Source organism: Lissotriton helveticus, chromosome 10 (assembly GCF_964261635.1).
Source record: "Lissotriton helveticus chromosome 10, aLisHel1.1, whole genome shotgun sequence".
In the NCBI taxonomy this organism is placed as follows: domain Eukaryota; kingdom Metazoa; phylum Chordata; class Amphibia; order Caudata; family Salamandridae; genus Lissotriton; species Lissotriton helveticus.
Genome location: NC_136071.1, coordinates 439,838,597 through 439,847,028, shown reverse-complemented (window position 1 = coordinate 439,847,028; position 8,432 = coordinate 439,838,597).

Below are 8,432 nucleotides of genomic sequence, written 5' to 3'. Positions count from 1 at the left end.
TTACAACGCAACTTTTACAACGCACTACCATTACGACGCAACTTTTACAACGCAAGTTATTACAACGCATTGCGCTGGGGGGCGCTCTAGGATAGGGAATAGTTTAATTACTATCCAACACCTTCCCTACTGTCCACGGGGACTGGAGTTGGAATAGTAAATTAAACTATTCACTATCCAGCACCCCCCGACTTGCGTTGTAAAACCGGCATCGTAATGGCATGCGTTGTAAAAGCATGCGTTGAAACGTCATACATCCATCTAATCATATAATGATTCTTTAGTGGACTTGTAGAGCTTTTGAATTTTAATAGCATCTTTTTCAATTTTTTTCATACAACATGTTTTTAGATGCTTTTAGACACTGATTTGATGACAATGTTTTTATACTTTTTAGAAGCCATTAGTAACCTTTAGCAGGCATTAGCAACCTTGTGGACCTTTAGATCAGGAGTGGTTGTTATGTTTCCTAACCAGGGCTTAAGTAGCAAAGCGACCTTTTATCTACTTTTGTCCTACCTTGCTCTGCATAACAGTTCTAGCAATGACCTTTTACCCAGTCATGGGCTAAATAAATAACAATTGGTTTCCTTGAAACCAGCCTAATTTATTATGGATTCTTAGCATCATATCTTAAATCTCATGCACTTGATGTACATAGCAGGATTAAGATACTCTGTACAAAAGTCGTCGCTATCTTCATCCTCTGCAACAGGGCTAATTTGCATGATTACAATTATTGATTTAGGTTCATCTACATAATCGTACTCACAGCATATCGATTATGGTAGAACCATGAGAACACTTGAGATGGCAGACTTCTCAGGCCTAGCATTTGATGACGAAATCTTAACATCTATTTTGAATGAGAATCCAAGTATATTGGACTCTATACCTACCGCAGGACCAAGCACTCCAGGGGATTGGGATACTATTCTCAACCTGAAGAGCCATACCCGAACCATTATCCATGGACAAATTATGGCCGAATACTTACATAGCAAATGTGCCCCCACGGGCCTACTGGTAACCAATGCCCCAAGATTGTTTCTGACGGATAAAGCTTTCCTTAAAGATTGGTCATTGATCGCGTGGCGATGTACCAGCGACTGGCTAATTCTTATAATCACGACTGCGAAAAGGGTTGCTGATGCCATCCTTATCGAAATACAACTTCTGGTGGGCCAGATAAAAACAACATTAACTACTAAACAATTTCAGAAACAACTAGATGAAGCGAATAAAACGAATAAAGAGTACAGAGACCCTATCTTTTTTGCTAAGATTGAGAAGTTTAAAAAAGATCTGGCGAAGTTCTCGCACAAAAGAATCTATCCATACACAAGTGAGAACTACACTTCTCCAGAGTTTACCAAGAAAGGGAAAGGTTATGGGTCGAGTTATTCTACATCCTCGTCCGACCCAGACTCTAGTGACTCTGATGCAGGTACCAGTGGGAGGCCACAATGGAGAGGGAGAGGTCAATACAATTGACCAAATCGTAGGCGAACTGGACAAGGGAACTTTTACCAATCAGGCTCATGGTGGACGCCATCGCCATGGGGATACCCACAGTTCCCACATCCTATGCCCCAGTACCATCCGCAGCCCCAATTTTATGACGGCCAGGTTTTTTTAGGACAGGGCTGTGGCCGAAGCAGGGGCAGGCGGAGAGGCCAACCCCAAGTTCAGGTACAATGGCAAGACGAACAGGATCTCCCAAACACCAGCAGCAGCAAACGAGGCCAGTAACAATCATCCCAGGCAGCAATGAAAATCTGGTAGTCAACCTGAGTTCACGCACACTAACTCCCACTGAAAACCAAGTCCTTAATAAAGGACTAGGGTTTGTACCAACATACAGCGGTGATGCTTTCCAACTATGTGGAGAGGTTGAGAAATTCTTTCGCAAAGTCCAGCTCCACTTTTTCTTCTCTGGAAAAGATCAAGATCAGACTGAAACTGAAAACAACACAGGTCTTAAAAAGAAATCCACATACACCCCCTTTCTCCAACAAGTACCACCAAAGGTTGGTGCCTTTGAAAAAGCGGTGGTTCATGAGATCAGCTCCCTGAATCTGTCGAAAAATGACAATTTTCAAAATTTATAAAGAGCCGAGAGAATGGCGATAGACACCTTGTCCAAGGATAAAAACATAACGATCAAACCCGCCGACAAGGGTGGTGCAATAGTCATTCTGGACACCACCACTTATCGAGCGGAATGCTTGCGACAATTAGGAGATACCAACTCCTATACTCTGCTCAATACTGACCCTACAAGCAGGCTGACTACTGAAATTAAAAATCTAGTGGAAGAGGCAAGTGCAGATGGCTGGATTACATCGCAAGAAGCCCAGTTTCTTGTCACTACAAACCCAGTGACTCCATATTTTTACGCCCTGCCCAAAATCCACAAACGAGCAAGGCCACCCCCAGGACGACCCATTATTTCAGGCATCGGGTCTCTTCTTGAACCCCTTTCATCTTTCGTTGACTTTTTCCTGAGACCGTTGGTGCGGACCATGCCCACCTACCTCCAGGATACCAAAGACGTTCTTCGTCTTTTGCCTGAAAGAGAGTTCAACATCGAGACTGACATCCTTGTTAGTTTCGATGTTGAATCTCTATACACCTGCATACCGCATGAAGAAACCTTGCAGGCCGTCAGGGGTCTTTTGGAAGCTAACACTCTTGAAAGCATTACACCTATTCGTTTCATCATGGAGATGGCAAGGCTTGCCATGACTGAAAATTTCTTTCAATTCGAAGACTCCCTGTACCTCCAGACATCGGGTACTTCTATGGGGAGCATTTTTGCCCCAAGTTTGGCAAATTTATATCTCCACCTCTTTGAGACACAGTACGTACTCGACCACAACAACCCGTATTACCAACAAACGGTGTTGTGGAAGAGATATATCGACGACGTACTAGTAGTATGGCGTGGAGACACTGCTTCTATACTTGCTTTTCAGAACTGGTTGAACACCCAGAACCAATTTCTTAGATTCACGGTGGAATATAGTGAGACAGAACTCCCTTTTTTAGATCTACTCCTTTTCCCCAAAGATGGACATCTAGTAAGCAAACTGTATCGGAAGTCTATGTCTAGGAACTCTCTCCTCCGATTTGACAGTCACCACCCACGCTCTCTAGGAGAGAATCTGCCTTTTGGACAATTTTTAAAGGTTCAAAGAAATTGGCCCGAAAAATCTGATTTCAAGCATCAATCAAAAGATCTATGCTCCAAATTAAAACAACGACTATACTCTAGTGCGTTGGTCAGAAAATCATGTAAAAGGGCTTCCAACAATCCTCGAGAAGCCTTACTTGCTCCACCTGTGGAAAAACCTCCTTTGGAGAAATTAACCTTTGTTACCACCTTCAGCACAGTGTCCACCCAGGTTCAGAAAATCATTCGAAGAAACGTGCGTATCCTCAACACTGCTGGTAATAAAATTCCACCTCCATTGTTTTCTTTTAAGAGAAGTTCAAACTTAAAAGATGACTTAGTACACACCAGACCTCGGTCCACACCTCAAGATTCCATCACGACACTCTGGAACTTGTCGCCAGTTCAAGGCCACCACCCATGTGGAAATTGCTCGGTGTGCTCTCAAACTAACAAAACCCTCACAGTTGACATTGGCACCTCGCGTCCCTGGGTGCTCAAACGACATACTAATTGTAACAGTGAGAGGGTGATATATTTGATCACTTGTCCCTGCTCACTACGTTATATTGGTATGACATCCAGGAAGGTCAAACTCAGAATTCAAGAACATAAAAGCACTATCAGGCGCAATAAACAGGCCACATGACTTACCAACCATTTCTTGACAATGAAACACTCTGCTGAAGACATGGAATGGTTAGTCTTGGAACAGCCGTTCATTCCCCAACATGTTAGTGACATCTCTCGATACCTGTTCATCAAAGAACAGAAATGGATTTTTAAACTTAAGTGTTACACCACAGGGTTAAATGATGAAATTCCATGGATTCAACTTTGATCCATTTCTTTAATCCTGCTTTATCATCTCTTGACAATTTGGGGTTTTCCAACTCCTGTACTGTTTTCAACATTCTGTTTTCAACAGACATGAATCCCTGTTTCTTAACATACATGAATCCCTGGTTTACACAGAGTCTGAGTATTAACTTAGTTACAGATCACGTAGTTTGACCGTCTTCCTTGTGATTGTATTTCAAATGCTAAAGATCACATCTACTCTGAACCACGCATTATGATCTATGACCTTCGGTTTGGTTTGCAAAACGCAAATTGTACTTCCATAATAGTAGCGATGGTCTGTCCCCTTAGGTCTCTTCCATACGTAGGTACAAAGATATCTGCCCTTAAGGATTTCAGCACAATGATTTAAATGCACAATGATTTAAACGTATGAGACGTTTTTCATCTTCACCCAGTGGTTTCTTGCCTTTCTACTTTGTTGTAGACCTTACGCTATGACTGCTAACAATCCTTCTGCATAAAATATTGGATTGTCAGCACGATAATCACTTAGCGAAGTATAGATGCGTTTCATCTCACGTCACCACTTACATGACATTGTCTATAGCAACCAATCACTTAAGGGGTGTGAGAGTAGTGACCAATGAAAAAGAAGTGCCTCCGTGTTGCTTTTACCTCACACTGTATCCGGCCTGTTGTTGTTTCACTTCCGGTTTCCGGTTTCTTTACAAGAACCAATCACCTGACCAAAGTAGGTACCTTGGGGTGCTTCCTCTTCGGTCCGCATTCCGCAAATAAAAACATAGCAGGTCTATCATTCAAGGGTTGTAAGAATAGCGACCAATGAGAAAGAAGTGCTTCTGTGTTTACTTTTACCTTACATTATATCCGGCCTGTTTTACTTCCGGTATCCGGTTTTCTTTGTAAGAACCAATCACGGGACAAAAGGAGGTACTTTGGGGTGCTTCCTCTTCGGTCCGCATTCCGCAAATAAAAAACACAGCAGGTCGCAATGCCCGCTACCTTCCCCTCGGCTCAGAAGGCAGCCGGAGGCACCGACAGACAGGTGGGTGATTGCTTCCTGCGGAGCATCTTTTGCGCGATAGCGGTTCTAGAGTGGGCTTTTCTTACCATTCTCTATACCGGGCTTTCCATCCTTTTGAGAGCTTTAATAGAACTTTAATAGCATTTTTTCATCTAATAGACTCAGTTCTGAGAGTGATAATAAGTTTATTGCTGCTCCACCAGCGATATGTTTGTAGAGCCACTCCATTCAATCTATTTCTACTCTTTTAAAAAAAGCTGTTTTTCGTCATTCTTTAATTAAATATACGGAGTACCACATATGACACCTAGGTCACTCAGCCATGGCAAGTTGAAGTCGCCATTTCCTTCTCTTGTTCACCCACCCCCCCAGAGGGTTTTTCTCCAGAAATGATATCAAAAATAGAGGGAATCTCAACATAAGCTTAATGTTTGAAGTTAACAACACACGTGTTTTCCCTCCCATTTTTTTTAGAGCGGGCCTCTTTGACCTGAGCGAGTGTCAGGCGAGGTGAGGCTATCTCCAAAAAATGTATAGGCGAGTTCTTTCTTCAACTTGGAATATGGATGTACACAGACATAATCATATTGATGTTCCACAATATCTGTTTTTCTACAATTGTCTTTTGTTGTAGGAGAGTTTGTTCTTCATCACGATGTGAGACTACCATATAGTGAATCACTACTGGTAGGTCATTCTTTATGTTATTCTCGATATTATATTATTTAATTCACTTTTCAATGTTGCAGTAGTGTAATAATAACAGGTCCTGATGAAAGACTTGTTAGGCTGAAACATGTTGACCATATAGTTCCTACACTGATAGTGGTATTTGTTTAACACACTATCTTCACTCTGCTTTTAATCTTGCCACTATGATGACCCCTCTCAATAAAGTCTTACCTTTGGCATCATACTAGGCAATCTTAATTATCACATTTTTCACTATTCTACACCCAACCCACCAACATATCCTGTTGGCTCTCTCTCACTGGTGGATCTGATGCGAGTATTCCTCTACATATGATCAGAGAGGTACCTAGGAGATACCAGTTTTCAACAAAACCCAGATGATGAGATTCCGCCAATGGGTGTGCTGATGGGTATCATTTTTACACATTTCTCTTTCCTCACACTAACTACTTTACTACACTACTTTGAGTGTACATATTATTGTAGTTTTTTCTTCAGACCCTTAGCATCCCCTGTGTGTTTGTTGATAGTTAGAATGGGGGATTGGATGCAAGCTGGTCTTTAACCACTTGGCTGCTAAGGCACATGATGCTCTTCCATTGACTTTCCATTGAAATCAATGGAAACTCCATGACGAGTTACCCTTGTCATTAGCACTGAAGGGGTTAAAGACTTTTCCCCTTAGACCCTTCTTACGTTTTGTTTTTTGAGACCCATGAGGTTACCTTTTTGGTATGAAAGTACTGCACCTTCACTAGGTAACTAGAGGAAACGCTTCTGTGCGGACACTGACACGGAGGTCCCTGCATGCTGAGGCTTCAACATGCAGTGATCCGACATCCTTTGCAGGGTGTCCAACTCGTGACCAAGACGGGGTCAGTCATTCTCTCCCATTAGGTAATTGGGTTGGCTCTTTCCTAGGGGATTCTTGGCTTCACACCCAAATACCTGCTAGGTACACTTGGGTAGGATCCGCATCGTAGGAGTACGCAAAGATTACTGTTTTATATTTTCTTGCATTTATTCATTGCTTAAACACCATGGCAGAAATGTATCTCTTGTTCACTTTTTTGGTGTTTGTAATCTTACATTTGCTTCTGTCTACTGATTGTTGCAGCACATATGTTTTATACTAGAATGGCGCTGGTAAAATGAATGCGTATTGAAAAGGGCCTCAACGTTTATTCTGTACATTTCTCTGAGACTAAGTGAGCACGATTGACTGAACGATAAGTACTGCACTGTTTCCACAATCCATGAAGGGTCAAGAGTTGTCATGTTCAATGGTTGCCAGAAACTATACGGTCCTTGGTAGGGTTTGGGGGATTATAGTGGCAGTGTGAGCTAGATGGTGACATATCCTGTGGGGCTGTCCGAAATTAGTCTAGACACCAATTCCTTAGTTTATGTTGTCCAACATACGTGCAGGTCCTATGTATTTTTAGAAACTACACAACAGAGATGTCTAACTATATATTGGCTGCACTGAAACGGGTCATGTTTGGTATCCTACTTCAACACAGATTCCAGTGTTGGATGTGGGATCCCATATACTGGGGGCTCCTCTATGGAGCCCCCTGTATTACTGGTACCAGCCTTTCAGAGTCAAACAGCAGGCTAATGCTGCTGCCAACCACAGACGCAATTCTCCCCTCCTGCTGCTGAGCCAGGCACGAGCAGGGGAAGGTAAGACAATAGGTTTCCTGTCACAGGGAGGTGTGACCTCCTCCCAGACAGGACTTAGTGTATTGGGCTGGGGTGTGGGCGCTGGCCAGCACCACCAGACTGCTTTGAAGGGCACATTTGGTGCCCTCCTTGCATACTCCAGTTGAAACCAGTTCAGGAAGCCGTTGGCTCCCGCCCCGGCGTGAAACTGGACAAAGGACATGGGAGTATCCTCCCCTCTGTCCAGCTTCTCTTGTGGGAGGGACCCCTGAATCATCCCAACCCTTTCCTTTGGGTACTTAAAAGCTTACCTGTGGGTGGCTCTTCAGATTCGCAGTGGGATAAGATTAAGTGCCGAAACCACTTCATCTTCAACTGTCTGGGCACTTTCGACTTGTTGGACTTCGCTTTGGGGACCAAGACTGCATCTGGGAAGAATCCTGCTGCTCCTGGTCTCGTCGGTCGGCCAGTCTTCTGCATCATCTGTGCCCCATTCAGATTCTTCTACAGGCCTGTGGACATCCAAGACACTAGAAGGAATCTCCCTTGGAGTGAAGGAGTCACTCCCCTGCATCTGCAGGCATCGCAACCAAGCTGACCGGTCTGCTACTCCTGATGTCCCACGGACTCCGAGAGGCTCAGCGACACAGGTGGGGATTCTGCAATTCCGTTGAGGCCTGCACCGTCTTCTCAGCAAGTTTGAAGTCAATATCCCTCGTCAAAACCGCTGGAGCAGTACCCCAGTGCACCGCGTCGACTTGCCGTTACCAAGGCTTATTGATTCTCTTCTCCAGAGATCTTCGGGCTCCAAGAAGCTCCAGCCTACAGCATCTCTTGCTAACAAGATCTTTGTCCTCACTGCATCCTCTGTACCGTGGGCCTGCATTCTTGGTGAGCTGCTCGAGGTCCTTTTGCGATATCTGGGCAATCGGCCTGTGGGTCCTCTTGAGGGTCTTCTTGAGCTCCAGTCGGCTCCACTGCTTGTTTGGGGACTGCTCTGACTCTTCTGCACTTGGTGAGTCCCTTGGACCTTGCTGGTCCGGACACTAC